Here is a 1913-nt window from a genome sequence, read left to right as displayed (position 1 = left end):
AAGAAAAAAAGCATAACAATAAAATAAGGGAAGTCAACCCCACCCCCCAAAATAAAAAAAAAAAAATGAAACCAGGACATGTCATCCCTGCCCTTCTAGGAGCTGAAAGTCTTGTTTGGGGATATAATTAGCTTAGTTTCCATGGGAACTGATGTGTCTCATTTATTGTGAATTCCCCACTGCCTATTAGAAAGTGGACTACACAAAGAAGACATATTGATTTTGTTCATTGTTCTATCCAAGCACCTAGAACACAGCTCTGCATATAGTAAAGCCCTCAGAACATTTACTAACTGAATGAACAAATGTCTGTCTGTGTCCTCCTCCTGTTAGGTGTATTAGCTCTTTCATGAATACTAAGTTTAGACATAGTAGGAGCAGTGAAAATGAAAGAAGGGAAGATACATATTAAAGTAGGGAGGACAAAAAGCGAGGTCAAAGAGAACTATTTTAAAATTTAACAACTTGGAAAAGTTTGCTAGCGTTTAAATTTCAGGAACTGATCAATAGACAAAAGTACAATCATAAGTCACTGAATGACAGGGACGCCTTCTGAAGAATGTGTCCTTGGGCAGTTTCATCGTGATGGGAACACGGTGGAGTGCACTGGCACAAACCTACCTGGGCAAGCCTTCTCTACCCCCAGGCTCTGTGGTACAGCCTGTGGGTCCTCGGCTGTAGGTCTGTGCAGCATGTTACTGTACTTAATTCCATAGTCAATTGCAAGACAGTGGTAAATATTTGTGTATCCACACTTACCTAACAGGAAAATCACAGTAAAACTATGGTATAAAAAATACAAAGGTGCGACCGGCACTGAGGCGCTGAAGCAGCTGGGTGCGGAGCCCCAGGGTTGAGCAGCCTCTGGTGTCCTGTTGCAGAGCGAGGTCTCCAGGTTGCATGAGGAGAACCTGCAGGGCTCCTGCGTAGAATTGCATTTCAGCAATAATGGGAATGGGAGCAGTGTTCCAGCCTCAGTTTCTATTTATAATGGTGACATGGAAAAAATACTGCTAGACGCCCAGCATGAATCTGGATGGAGTAGCTCGAAGAGTTCTCACTGTGACAGCCCACCCCGCTCACAGACACCACAAGCTAATTGAGCTTCTGAAATAGATACACATAGCATTGGAGAAAAAGACAGCTCTCAGTCCGAGGAAGGTTATAATGAGAGAAGGAAAGAAGTTGAAAGCATCTTGAAGAAAAACTCAGATTGGACATGGGATTGGTCAAATCGGCCAGAAAATATAACCCCTAAGGAGTTCCTTTTTAAACACCAAAGCACACAGCTACTCTCAGCATGAGAAACACAAGTGTTATGAAGAAAGGGGGCATCTTCTCAGCAGAATTTCTGAAGCTTTTTCTTCCGTCTCTGCTGCTGTCTCATCTGCTAGCCATTGGATTGGGGATCTACATTGGAAGGCGTCTAACAACCTCCACCAGTACTTTTTGATGAAGAATTGGATCCATCTTTGTTCATGTGGTGGGGATTTGTATCTGAGCTTGTGACAGCTAACTTGAAGAGCTATCATGATCCTTGGGTGGCTGTACCACTTATTCTGTACATGCTGTGTTCCTGATTAGTAAAGTGAAAGAGAGACACTAAAATCATGCTAGTCTGTAATTATACCTATGGGATCAATTAATAAGCATGGCAGACTAATACCTGCTGTAAGAATTTGGTAGTAAATTTTCTTTGGATATTAGCTATAAATAGTATAAATAATTTTAATATACTAGTCATGATGTATGTAGTATTTTAAAATATATAACCTTAATTCAGTTAAAACACTTTATATTTCAAAGAATGAATAACACATTGATATTAAAATCACTGCATGAAGGGGTTTGCCCAAAAGAAATATTGTGGCCTCATAATTACACTATTGTAGAATATGTTTAGATGGATGCAG

At 40.4% G+C, this 1913-nt stretch overlaps 1 pseudogene; it reads left to right on the top strand.

Annotated features, from left to right (window-relative positions):
- Positions 1–536: 536 nt before the first annotated feature.
- Positions 537–1506, top strand: LOC104872142 (annotated as a pseudogene).
- Positions 1507–1913: the final 407 nt, after the last annotated feature.

This window comes from Fukomys damarensis, unplaced genomic scaffold, assembly GCF_012274545.1.
Source record: "Fukomys damarensis isolate Sample0158 unplaced genomic scaffold, DMR_v1.0_HiC HiC_scaffold_28, whole genome shotgun sequence".
NCBI classification, from domain to species: domain Eukaryota; kingdom Metazoa; phylum Chordata; class Mammalia; order Rodentia; family Bathyergidae; genus Fukomys; species Fukomys damarensis.
This window is presented reverse-complemented; position numbering and strand designations above follow the sequence as displayed.